Below are 13,978 nucleotides of genomic sequence, written 5' to 3' on the forward strand. Positions count from 1 at the left end.
TTTCCATTCTCTAATTTTCATTTCCTTCTCCCACCGACCTTTATTTATTTTTAGCTCTATTGTCTTCCTTGAGTATGTTGCCAAAAAAAACACACCATGGTTTTTTGAATAAAAGAAAACTATGCTTTATTTTCTCATTATAATAACTTCCCTAACTTCCCAATATTTCACTTGCCTTGTATTAAATGAATACATTGAGTGATTACTTGAAAATCTACCCTTGAATTCAAATTGATATCTCAGAATCCTTTACCTTGAAATCATACTTTGTATTATTAATTACTGGATGCTAACCATTACCCTTGCCTATACTGAATATTATTTGCCACTTTCTTGTTCGTTTCTATTATTAGGAGAAATCTTCTTACTTCCTTCCCTTCCACTATTACTTAAGTGGAAACTATGTTTCCCGGAACACACCAGCCGAAGGGAAAAAAATAATCACAATGGTAATCAAGCATCAGGATTTTTCTGGTTCTGTCCTAGCATGCTCTGGGGAAAACTGAGCCACCAAAAAAATTAAGAATGTGTTCTTCTGAATATTGTATTGGCTGTACTCTTCTGTTCTAGCTTACTGAAGTGATGTCTCCTATTGCCCTTGACATCCAATGCAGTAGCCAGAATGGGGATTACTGAGGGGGTCTCTACTGTCCCACACAAAAGCATGCACACTATTGCAGCCCACTGAAGTTTACACTGAATGCCTGGTATTGAAGGGGCCAAGTGTTCCCCAATGGAGCTTGAACTTCTATAGCTACTGGCACCATTGCCACTGCCATCAAGAAGTATAGATACCTCTGCTTTTTTGACTTCCACTTGTCCTCCATTTGTACTCCCTCATTCTGGAATTTAAACCTGAATTCCAAGAACCTAAACTAGAGGATAATTCCTCCCTCAAAACATTGGCTGGCCATTCCCAACCCACACATAATCTAACCAACAGTGGTAACTTTTCCCACATAACAAGTTATTTTCCATGAAGTTCTTTGTTGCCAGAATGTGTTCTACATATACATGATCTAATTTAATCTTTATGAGCACCCCCCAAGTTGGTGGTGCCACCAGTTTTACAAACGAAAACACAAAGTCATCAAGAAATTAAATTAATTACCCACATGTCACAGTTGGCAAGAGATAGAGCCCAGAATTAAATCTGGTCTCCCAGACCCCAAAACCCCAAAGATTAATATGCAGACTTCTCTACTTTCTAGTGATTTGTATTCCAAATATGTTATTTCCTAAACATGACATTATACTCTCTCAATGTCAGGCAGTCTTGGTAGCCCCACATCACTTCGTCATAAGACAAGCCCAAACATGATAGGCTCTTGAAGCAAACACAATTCTAGCTCCACCTCCAATTCTTAAGTGTAAAAGTCAAGGGAGTTTGAGCTGTAGAGACAAAAGATTCAACATGGACACATGTTCTGCATGTATTGGCATAGATCCCTTAGCTGCAATTTTTTTTTTCCTCCGTGCGATTGACTAATGGCACCGTTAGGCTTTTCCCTTCTTACCCTTCTGCAAGATTCAAAGTCTTTCTCTTTCTTCCACATTTTCTCTAAAAGTCATAAATAAGCCACTTCTTATTCTCCCAGACAGAACATGAACACTTCTTACCCTACAAACTTACTATCTTTGCAAACCCCTCTCGAACTCCATATCACGTTGCTCTAAAATATCTACAGATCTGTCTTGCCCAGTAGGCTCTGAGGTACTTGAGAACAAGGACTGTTATTCAGGGTGTTATCCCTAGTGTCAGGAAATAAGAACTCCTGAGAAACCCCATGACCAATATCCACTGTTTACAGATATGTATCCCTAGATTTTGTCTTTCGGGTTTTTTTTTTTAATTTTTTTAACATTTATTCATTTTGAGAGATGGAGTGGGAGTGGGGGGAGGGGTGGAGAGAGAGAGAGAGAGAGAGAGAGAGAGAGGAAGACAAAGAATCCGAAACAGGCTCCAGGCTCTGAGCTGTCAGCACAGAGCCCAACGTGGGGCTCGAACTCACAAACCATGAGATCATGACCTGAGCTGAAATCAGACACTTAATTGACTGAGAAACCCAGGTGCCCCTGTTTTTTGTTTTCTAAGCCTCAGTCCCTAAGCAGCTTATTTCACACTTCTTACACACATTTCTGACAGCAGAATAATGTGCCCAGAAGGCCCAACTCTACACAACACACTTGCCATGAATTCAAATTTTGCCACCTTAATTACCGATTTGTTTCAGTTTTGCTGCAGTCTATTCCATAATCCAATGCGTCCAAGATCATGATAAATGAGATCATCTGGAATGAAGTACATGTAAATATACAGGTGGCCCTTGAACAACACAGGTTTGAACCGCATGGGCTCACTTATATGCATATTTTTTACAGTACTGTAAATGTATTTTCTCTTCCTTATGATTTTTTCAATAACATTTTATTTTCTCTAGCTTATTTTATTGTTAAGAATACAGTATGTTGGGCACCTGGGTGGTTCAGTCAGTTAAGCATCCAACTTCAGCTCAGGTCATGATCTCATGGTTCGAGAGTTTGAGCCCCATGTCAGGCTCTGTGCTGACAGCTCAGAGCCTGGAGCCTGCTTTGGATTCTGTTTCCCTCTCTCCGTGTCCCTCCCCTGTTCACGCTCTGTCTCTCTATCTCTCTCCAAAATAAAAAATAAACATTAAAAAATACATATTTTAAAAAAGGAACACAGTATGTCATATACAGACCAAACAAAATATGTGTTAATCTGGTTATATTATCAGTAAGGTGTCCAGTCAACAGCAGATTATTAGTAGTTAAGTTTTGGGGAGTCCAAAGTAATACACAGATTTTCAACTGCATGGAGCCTGGTGCCCCTAACCTTCATCTTGTTCAAGGGTCACCTGTATTTCTTTTTATTTTAGTAAATATGAATTTATTTTCAAGTGTGTCTTAGAAGAAAATATAAGCAACTGACCAGTATGTTGAATCCTGAATATTTTTTTATGAATAAGAATTGCAAAGGGAGTACTTGAATACCTAGATGTTTGAAAGCCATTGCTTTATTGGTTACTTTTCCCTTTCTCTTTCTTCTGCTTCGTCGTCTTTTTTTTTTTATTTTTTATTTACCCAAAGTCATTTATTTAGTAAACCATGATATATGACCTCTCACCCAAATATTCTAACTTAACAGCGGAGCATGACTACCACAAATACCCTGAACTTGGCATCAATCCAGAAAAATACGGAATGCTTCATGAATTTGCGTGTGATCCTTGCACAGGGCCCATGCTAATCTTCTGTGTAGTTCCAATTTTAGTATAGGTGCTGCTGAAGTGAGCCCTCCTTTTTCTTTTGATAGGAGAAATAGCACAGCAGCAGAAGCTGCTCTAAAGCAGACACCTGAATTTAAATGATGGCTTCCCCACTACTTGCTCTCTGACACTGACAAATTTCTTAAGCTCATTGTACCTCTGTTTCCCCAACCGCCAGATGGAGACAATTGCATCTACCTCATAGAGTTGTGAGTGTTAAATGAGCTAATATTTAAAAACATTTACAACAGTACTGGACACATATTAAGAACTCTAAAAGTGTATGTTGATATGATTATTATTATTTAAAAGAATGTTTTATGTTATTTATGATGGAATACAATTGAGGCTCCATGAAGGTGTGCCTCTCATTTTGTTCTGTCTCTCATCCTTGTACAATGTTACATACATTTAGACTCTTATTTGGGAAGCAAGTTGTGATAGGTTCTTGTAAATATTTATGATGCTCAGCAGCTTTTCTTTATTATAATATAAAAGTAATACTTTATTGTTTTCTCTTAAGGCTTTTCAGTCTTGTAAGGACTGATACATTCCATGTAACTGCTGACTCTCTGTAAGAACTCTGGCGTATTTATGAGGCATGATGTTATTTGAGAAACCACATTGCTGGGAAAAAGCAGGTCATGCTTGTCTGTACTCAGCCAACCTAGGCTTTGATGTAGAGCCTTTAAGTGTGTGAATAGCACAATGTGGGTAATGACATAGGAGTTGAAAACCCAACCTTTATATAATGTTTTGTAGTTGAACGAAGTGTTTTGAATATATTGCTTTAATCAATATTCAAAAAAAATCTGAGAAAAAATAGTGTATCCATTTTGCAGATGAGGAAACTTTATTTCAGAAAAAATTAAATAGCACCCACAAACACTAGGCCAAAAATGGATAGTACAAAATTTCCAACCAGAATGTGGATTAGTATTTATTTTTTAGAGATAAACATGGAAATATTAATAAAATGATTATTTGGATCACTTTCAAAATAACCTAGTCAGGAAAAGGAGTGTAGATGAAAAGAAATTGGCCATGAGTTGATAAATATTAAAGTTGGATGATGGATATTTGAATTTCATTATTCTATTCCATCTACTTCTGTACATTTTTAAATTTTTCAACAATTAAAAAAAAAAAAAAAAAACCTTTTTCTTTATTGTGTTGTTTCTGGAACCAAAACGTCAGAGTGTGAATCCTGGCTGTGTTATCTGCTATTTGTCATTGGGCAAAGCTGTGCCCTGTTGCCTCATCTGTAAAATGGTAATAATAATAATATTTCCCTCATAGGGAAGTTGTGAGAGTGACTGTTGCATGCAGCGACTGCACAGAATAGTATTCTGATTCCCAGTTCTTTTCTTTTTTCCATAACAAGCTAATATCAATTTTGAACAAAACATTAATAAACTCATCCATTCTTTCAATACATAAGCACCTAAAGGCTGTGCAAGACCTGTTCTAAGCACTGGGGATACAGAAGTGAACAACATAAACAAATTTTACATCCCTCAAGTTTCAGTGCCAAGAAAAAAAAAAATGTGTGTGTGTGAGTGTGTGTGTGTGTTTGTGTGTGTGTGTGTTTGTGTGTGTGTGTGTTAAATACTAATGGAGAAAAATATAGCAGGATAAAGAGGATAAAGAGTGATTGGAAGGGGATAGCCATTTGATACAGGATGATAAGCAAAATTGCCAGTATTGTACCAGAGCCCACTCTTGCCAGCTCACAAAAACAATTATTTAAGTTTCCAGGAATTTTGCAAGCCAGTTATAAAACAGTCGTCACTAAAAATTAAATTCTATCAACCTAAAATTAAATTAATTTTATAAAAACAAAGGTAATAAATATTTAAAACTAATCACTTCCTAACTATTTGGCTACATTTTATTATTATCCATGCTTTTGAGGTTATGCATGCCTCCTGAATCTGAATGGTAGAAATGCTGTGTAAGGGAGTGCTACTGCTGTAGTGTCTTCCCAACTCCATCTTAAATAACAGCACTGTAGGGGTGTCTGTATGGCTCCCTTGGGTGAGCCTCAGACTCAGGCTCAGGTCACGATCTCACTTCATGATTTGGAGCCCCACATTAGGTTCACTGCTGTCTGCGCAGAGGGACAGAGGATCTATGTCCCTCTCTCTCACAAAAATAAATAAAACACTTTTTAAAATTAAAAACTAATAAATAAATAAATAAATAAATAACAGCACTCTAGAAGTCTGAAATTGGTTGGCCATGGTGGGAATATTTACCCCAGGAAATTTGATAAATGCATCAAATCAGGACTTGATTTATTATTTGTTGATGGACATCCTAAACTTCAGACGGTGATGAGTAAAATGTCAACAGTTCAGATGAAACTTAAAATTGGAGATGAAAGAAAGGAAAGTCAAAGTTGACTCCAAGGTTTTAGGTTTAGACAGCTGGAAGGATGAGTCGCTGTTTACTGGGATGGACAAGACCAAGATGGCGTTTATCAAAACCCTAGGGAGGGATGAGAAGAATTAGGAGCTTGGCTTGGCTTTGGACAGATTAAATATGAGATGCCTGTTAGACATCCAGGTGAAGATACTGAATAAACAGTTGGATATTTGTGTGAGGAGTTCAGGGGAACAGTTTAGGCTGAATGTATATATAGCTGGTACTTAAAGTTTCCGGAGACTGACCGAGATCCTGCAGGAAGCCGGTTTACACAGGACAAAGTTAAGTTTGAGCCCTGCAGAACTCCAACATTAAAGGGTCTAGAAAATGAAAAGGGACCTGCACAGGATACTGAGAAGGTAAGCCTGTAAAAGAGGAGAAGAACTTACAAGGACAAAGAATTCATTTAAAGTGCTACTTATTTCTTTGTCCTGGTTCTGTCCTGCAAGGCTTTCAGGCAGTAAACAATGAAAACAAATAATAAGCTAATAAAATTTAAATAGAAAAAATCTGTGTCACAAAAGAAAGGCCAAAAACATGTGAACAATGAGAAACAACAGTATGGTTTATATGAAATTCATGTTTGGTTCTGAGTTTTGTAGAACACACAGCAAAAAGGAAACACAATCAATGTATTAGTTTGCAAGAGTTGCCATTAAACACACACACACACACACACACACACACACACACATATATTGAGTACCTTCAACAAAAGGAATAAATTTTCTCACATTTCTGGAGGCTGGAAGTCCAAGATCAAGGTGTCAGCAGGTTTGATTTTTCCTCTGACCTCTCTCTCCTTGGCTGGCAGACCGCCACCCTCTTCCAGTGTCCTCAGATGGCTTCTTCTCTGTGCATGAACCACCCTAGTGTCTCTCCCTCTTCTTATAAGGACAGCAGTCCTCTTGGATTAAGGCCCCACACTTATGACCTCATTGACCTTAATTACCTTTTTTTTGAGTCCCTATCTCCAAATAAAGTCACATTGGAGGTTAGGAATTCAACACATGAATTTGGGATGGGGGTGGGGCCAGGAGACACACAAATGTTATATTACTCCTTTTAAGTCAATATTATTATAGAATTCTTGGTTTGCCCTACTATCACTTTTCAATGATTTTATTGAATATACATGTGAGAAAGTGTCCAGAAGGAATGTTCCTGAGCTGAGCAGAGGAACTAGGAACTTGGTATGCACCAGTGTGCTGTCTTCAGAAGTGCAAATGTCCTAAGAAATAAAGGCTGCTGTTTTTCTGATTTGATTGCATCTTTAGGCTTTGATACTGAGAAGAGGGGTAATCAGGAAGGAAAAACTCTACATAATCCTTACTAAAAGCCAAGACAGATGCTGGGACGTAATGCTGCAAATATCACTGTAAGAAATAAAAGTAAAAATCAAAGACCTAGAAAAAGTCTGTGGAGCAGGAACACTAAGATTTAAGATATGATGGGGAGTCATAAAATGTATTAAGAAAATTATCTGTTGAAAACATGACTTCTTTATTCTTTAGAAGATGTTTAAACACATGTATTTATTTTAACCCCCAAAAATAAATGTGTAAAGATGCTAGAGACCTGTGACATCTTGTGCTGTACTAGAGCATTTTTATTTCCACTGGTTTCCTTGCTCTGATAAGCCATAAACCTTAAAAAAAAAAAAAATGAGCTTGATGTTTCTAATTTGCATTAGCATATTTATCATTCAAAAAAATACTTGAGGGGCTCCTGGGTGGCTCAATTGGTTAAATGTCTGACTTTGGCTCAGGTCATGATTTCGCAGTTCATGGATTCGAGCCCTGCATCAGGCTCTGTGCTGAAGCTTGGAGCCTGAAGCCTGCTTCAGATTCTGTGTCTCCCTCTCTCTCTGTCCTTCCCCTGCTCACTCTGTCTCTCTCTATCTCTCAGGAATAAATAAATATTAAAAATATTTTTTTAATTTAAAAAAAGAAAAAATACTTGTTAAAATTGTTAAAAGACTTTAAATTTGTTTACAGGGTCAAATTTACTTAATCAAGGAACAGTTTTACTTAAACTAAAAAAAATTTTAGAATAGTGACTTAATTTTTTAGCACAATCCACAGTAAATATGTTATACATTACAACCCATTGCAGTCACCTCATATAACAAAATCTTCACAAAAAATGCTAAAAATGTGAATTTTTTAATTTGTTTCTCTTTTTTTTCCAACACGAGTAACAATGCCCTTAAATGGTTTCATGTACTGTTAAACCATTGTAACTCACTGTTTAAAAAGTACCACTTTTGGTGATGATACTCACTCATTGATGTAGGCACAGACTGATGCAATGACACAATGATATTAATGGATATACAAAACGTTTCATTCCTTGGGGTGCCTGGGTGGCCCGGTCGGTTAAGCGTCCGACTTCAGCTCAGGTCATGATCTCACGGTCCCTGTGTTCGAGCCCCCTGTCGGGCTTTGTGCTGACAGCTCAGAGCATGGAGCCTGCTTCAGATTCTGTGTCTCCCTCTCTCTCTGACCCTCCCCCGTTCATGCTCTGTCTCTCTCTGTCTCAAAAATAAATAAATGTTAAAAAAAATTTTTTTAATTAAAAAAAAAAAAAACGTTTCATTCCTTGGCCTTTAAAATCATCTGATCCATCCACATGACCATGCACCTACTGCCCATTAGTGCAAGCCTAGACCACTCTTTGATGTTCCTCCCTTGACTCTCAGACTTTCCCACTGAAATATCCTTTATAATAACAAAGGAGAGAGACTGGGCATGCCACCCTGATGGCTTTAGCACAACCCAAAGCAGCCTAGGCAAGGGTAAATTGTCCTTGAAGTCCTACGTTTTGTCTTAAAAATTCATGCAAAATTTGCATTTGACGCTGTAATGTGGGAAGTAATGTAATGTAAACTACCATTAAACAACTGACATTCTAAAAAAGTGCTCCAGGAAGGTTTTTCTAGCAGATTTTCTTGCAGTGCCCACCGACAGGTTTTGTCACACTCTTCTAAGCAATTGATCAGAATCATTCTTACTCTTCCACTCAATCACACCCCAATTTGATCCAGGATTTTTTTCTGTTTCTCCATCTCTAATCCTCAAATTCCAACTTATTTCCTGCCTCTGCAGCCACAGATTTAGCAATCTTCCTAATTCACCTCCTCTTTGTAATTTTTTACAGCTTCGATGGTGCACAATCTTATCAATTCTTGTGTCCAGTGAGAAGCCTTATTCTAGTTCCCTAAGAAACCTATTCCAAACACCAGTCCATTAGTTCACACTTGACTCAATCAGGCTTGACCCCTTCTTGGTTGAGAATTTATTAAAAACTAGAGTTGGAGGCAGCACCCAGTTAAGCAACTGACTCTTGATTTCAATTCAAGTCATGATTCAACCAACAGTCAGTGAGATCAAGCCCCTCATTGAGATAGAGCCCCTCATAGAGTTCCCTGGTGAGCGTGAAGCCTGCTTAAGACTCTCTCTCTCCTTCTGCCCCTTCCCCGCTTATGCACATGCATGTGCATGTGCCTTCTCTCTTTCTCTCTCTCAAAAAAAAAAAAAAAAAATAGAGATGGGGGTGGGGACAGCTGGTAGAGTAATGTATCAAGATTCTAAAGTTCCTCAGGAGAAAACAGACTGGATTTTAGTGATGCCTGAAGTACTTCAACATTAGGTGCTTAATAGAGGCACTCAAAACTACCATCTTCATGAATCAATGGAATCTCTTACCTCTGTCAGGTTCCCAGAGAGATTCAAGGATAAATTTATGGAACACCCATAGATACTAGTGCAAGACCACATATATATCTACAACCCACTATTGTAGGAGAAGCCTCTTATTTCACCAACCAGTAAAGGCAAAAAGGCAGCTCTCTCCTTGAAAATTATGTTCAATTCCAGACTATCTTTTCAAAGTGTTGGTATTTCTACCAGTCAGGATGGGGTAAAGGATGGGACCTCCCAGTTTAGCCAAGTCCACCAATTAACTGTGCTCCGGGAAAGAAAGTTTGACACATTGTCCTGGACTCAATTTAGGGGAGGCCACATTAAACCTTCCATCACAAGATCTCTTACTGAGACTCCCAACTCCAGCTCATGCTTAAGTTTAGTCCTTGACCAACATCTCATCTGCAGTAGCTCTGCTCTCCTGCCCCAACCACATAACCCCTACATACATAATTTTCTGAGAGAAATAGATCACAACAGATTTCATATCAATTTTTAATTTCTCATCACCATGTAACAAATGAAAAGACCCTTGGCCAATGTGGTTGAATGGAGTCTCTTATTGTCTTTCAGACTGGGGTCCAGGTCCTTCTCATTCCATTTATTCCTCTGCATATGCCACATGGATTTCTTTCACACAAGTCCTTAGGATGTCACTTCCCTATTTGAGTCTCATTCTGTCTCTGGAAAATTTTCCTTGGTTATAATTGCTCAGTGTTAGCTGAAAATAACAATATGCATCATAATTATGTAGAAAAGCTAAGAACTAAAATTCTGTCTCATAACCTTCCATATTCAGATATAGATACATGCTCTAAGCCAAGATCCCCAATAGGCAGCCCTCATCCATATATTGCCTGCACTGGGCTTCGTTTGACCCATACATTTGTTTATAAGTTGACTTGGTAGCCCATATTTGGATCAGAAGGTTTTTATCCAAATATCTAACCTTTAATGAAAAATCAGAAGATCTGGCAAAGCTTGGCCCATATTCTGACATTCCCACATGACACATCCAGAGCTAAGTGGCAATGCCTCCTTTAGATGCTGCTTCCTTTCTCCAATTCAATCCAATAATAACCACTTTCCATTTTCTCTCTAACTCACAAACCCAGTGTGAACTGCCATTTATCATTTATACTTGTGCTGCTGATTTTCTTAGAATACAGAAATATGTCTTTGCATTCATGCTTACATCAAAGGTAGAAAAATGAAACATAGGATTCCTCATAGATTTTGTAAAAAATGAGATAAAAGTATATACTTTGGTGGAAGTAAAAAATCATCCCTATGGGTTTATTCTCTCTCTCTCTCCCTCTCTCTCTCTCTCTCTCTCTTTTAATGTTTATTTATTTTTGAGAGAAAGAGAGAGAGAGAGAGAGAGAGAGCAAGTGGGGGAAGGGTAGAGAGAACACAGAATCCGAAGCAGGCTCCAGGCTCTGAGCTGTCAGCACAGAGCCCAATGTGGGGCTCGACTCCACAAACTGGGAGATCATGACCTGAGCTGAAGTTGGACGCTTAACCAACTGAGCCACCCAGGCATCCCTATCTCTATAGGTTTAATATAAAGCATGTTTTAAGTTGAAGGCATTCAACTGAGGACATTATTAGAAACCACTATAAGAACTATGACATCTACAAGGAAAAATCAAGTGTGATGAAATAGAAATAAATAATAATAAAAGGAACTGAGGTTTCAGGGTTTGTTTGGGGTTATAATAATGCTGCTATGATATAAATTTACAAAGCGGGCTGTCTTCATTCGTATACCTCATCATACAGCTCCCTACACCCTAAACTCCCACCTTCATTCCCATCCTACCACACTGACTTTTCAGTTTGCAACTTCTGCTCTAAAAGAATAAACCTAGAGGCACCTGGGTGGTTCAGTCAGTTAAGCATCCAACTCTTTTTTTTTTTTTTTTAAATTTTTTTTCAACGTTTATTTATTTTTGGGACAGAGAGAGACAGAGCATGAACGGGGGAGGGGCAGAGAGAGAGGGAGACACAGAATCGGAAACAGGCTCCAGGCTCTGAGCCATCAGCCCAGAGCCCGACGCGGGGCTCGAACCCACGGACCGCGAGATCGTGACCTGGCTGAAGTCGGACGCTTAACCGACTGCGCCACCCAGGCGCCCCTAAGCATCCAACTCTTGATTTCATCTCAGGTCATGATCTCACAGTCCTGAGTTCTGTGCTCTGCTGAGAGTTGGGCTCTATACTGACAGTGTGGATCCTGCTTGGGATTCTTCCCCTCTCTCTGCCCCTCCCCCACTTGCAGTGTCTCTCTCTCTCTTTCAAAATAAATAAATAAAATCTTTGAATTAATTAATCAACTGATCTATAAAATGAAGTGACACCCAACTACCTCCTATCAACCCCATGGACCCACCATACTTCTCATCTAAAGATACCATAACAACGTGGTATTTTTCAGGTTACTAATGATTACAAATCATGGAGAAGTCACATGTGTATACTTTCAGATGCCTGGAAAAGCTCAGTGACTTAATGGTGAAACAAAACCTGAGCCATTTATACAACTGGATGCTTCAAATAGGTTGGTAGTGAATTTTATCTCCTGTCCTAGACAAGTGAAGAAGCATATGGAAATAAGGACTGAAATATGCTTCAAACTTGGTATAGAGTATTTCAGACTTGATACAGAGCATAGACAAAGGCTGGTTGATATGGCAGCAACACATTTCTAACATTTGGGCTAATGATAGTGAAATAAATCCTTTAAGCACTGATTAGGCAATAAGGAGGAGGAGGAAGAGGCAGTGGCAGTGTAGGCGGCCTGAGAGAAAGTCAAAAAATGTTTTGGGCAGATCAGCATGTAGTCACACACAGTGTTGGGATGCCAGCAGGTCATGCTCAGAACAGTCTGCCCTGGAATCAACTATGAGCCGGGACTGCCGAAATCCTGGCAGGCCCAAGGAGTGCTGTAATCAAAAGCAGCCCTTCCCAGGACGGAGAGAACAGGTGGTCTGGAGCAAAGTTCAGGCAGGTAGAGTACTAACTCCTTCTGGCTAGCATCATTCAGATAAAGAACATAGTGAAGATCATGGACATTGTTATGTAGATTTATTTATTTATTTATTTATTTATTTATGCTGCTAGATGTAATGAAGACATAAGAGATAGAGGCTTAAGGAGAGATACTTCACCTAGCAACAAAATCATTAAAAGTTCACTTTGGTGTTATAGTACCACCTCATGATTATATGACTTGTCTGTTGCAAGTTTCCAAACCCGGTTTCTCCTATTCTTGGAAACCCAAGAAGCTCATCATCAAGCCGATGTGACAGAAGTCGCTAGAGCAGTCTGACAAAACCAGGACAGCTCTGGTTAAATCTTAGGGCATAATAAATCACCCCAAAATGTAGCCACTTAAAACAACCATTTATTGGTTACAATGTGAGGTGTCAGTAATTCAAGCAGGGCTCAGTTGGGTAGTTCTCCTTAGAGACCCTCATACAGTTGAGGTCCAGATATTGGCTGGACTACAATTATTTGAAGGTTCGGCTGGATAGGATGTCCAACACGGCCAACAGTTTGCTCTGGCCATCCGCTGAGAGTTCAGCTGTAGCTGTCGACTCAAGCACCTCCATCCTGTCTCTCAGTGTGGTTGGGTCTTCTCACCACATAGCCTCTGGTTTTGAAGAGTCAGTACCTGAAGAGGAAGAGTCCGAAGGGTGCAAAGAGCAAACAGTCCAACAGACCAAGGAAGAAGCTATAAGGCTTCTGACTTCTGAACCCTGAAAGTCATTCAGTGTCATTGGCACTGAACTCTGTTGGTCAAGGAAATCACTAAGACTAGTCTGGACTCAATGAATCCCATCATTCTATGAAAGGAGAATCAAAGACTTTGGCACCATCTTTAATCCACCATAAATGCCTTCCCATCATGCTTCTGTAAATCTTCCATAATTGCTTTTTCTACCTTTCTTATGTTATCCATTCCCATTTAAATTTGGAAACGGATATCCTTTACATTAAAGCCATGGCCTTTAATTGAAACCCTTCCTACTAGTCAAGCCTGAAGATACAGAAAACATGTTCTCTATGTTTTGTTTGTTCCCAACATTCAATTTGCTGTGTTAAAATACCAAAATTTTTAGAAGCAACATTTCCCATCCACAGTTTGTGACAGGAATGTTATTTTTGAGTTAAATTTAATGTATAGAATTTCAGTTAATCTCCCTTGAAGAAATAATACAAACCGAAGTTTCTTAAGCTTGGGAATCAGGAAAGACAGGCAGTAGACTTGTCTTTGTTACATGTTGTTCTAGTACACTTGGTGTTATGTAGTCTGTTCCTCGTTCATCTCAAATTACCTTTATACAATAAAAGCTTATCGTATCACTTTTAATCAAATTCTTTGTCTTTTGTTCTCATGTAAAAAGATGTTTCTGATCTCCAAAACCTTAAAAAGAGGAAAAGGATGTTCTTATTTTCCCCCAAATGATGAAACTGCTGTATCTTCTTTCCTCGTGGCTAATAAAGCACTCAAAATCCACACCACAAATCAGATGCCTTATTGAAAGGAATTGG

At 38.7% G+C, this 13,978-nt stretch overlaps 1 non-coding gene across 1 annotated transcript; it reads right to left on the reverse strand.

Moving 5' to 3' along the window:
* Positions 1 to 3,214: 3,214 nt before the first annotated feature.
* Positions 3,215 to 3,319, reverse strand: LOC125166878 (U6 spliceosomal RNA). Its single transcript, XR_007152587.1, has one exon. It is a non-coding gene; the product is annotated as a U6 spliceosomal RNA (small nuclear RNA).
* Positions 3,320 to 13,978: the final 10,659 nt, after the last annotated feature.

Source organism: Prionailurus viverrinus, chromosome B2 (assembly GCF_022837055.1).
Source record: "Prionailurus viverrinus isolate Anna chromosome B2, UM_Priviv_1.0, whole genome shotgun sequence".
Lineage (NCBI taxonomy): Eukaryota > Metazoa > Chordata > Mammalia > Carnivora > Felidae > Prionailurus > Prionailurus viverrinus.